The sequence below is a fragment of the Salvelinus sp. IW2-2015 genome, linkage group LG33 (assembly GCF_002910315.2).
Source record: "Salvelinus sp. IW2-2015 linkage group LG33, ASM291031v2, whole genome shotgun sequence".
In the NCBI taxonomy this organism is placed as follows: domain Eukaryota; kingdom Metazoa; phylum Chordata; class Actinopteri; order Salmoniformes; family Salmonidae; genus Salvelinus; species Salvelinus sp. IW2-2015.
The window spans coordinates 30476310-30476537 of record NC_036872.1 but is presented as its reverse complement, the minus strand read 5'-3'; positions in this window follow the sequence as shown (position 1 = coordinate 30476537).

Genomic DNA, 228 nt, shown 5'->3' with positions numbered 1-228 from the left:
TGCCAGTCTCTCCTCCTGCCAGAGCATTCAACTAGCTGCTAACGTCACTCAGAAGCAAAACAGAGGGATGTGTGTGTGGTGTGTGTTGTGTGTGTGTGTGTGTTGTGTGGTGTGGGTGTGTGGTGTGGTGTGTGTGTGTGTGTGTGGTGTTGTGTGTGTAGTGTGTGTGTGGTGTGTGTGTGTAGTGTGTGGTGTGGTGTGTGTGCTGTGGTTGTGTGTGTATGACTA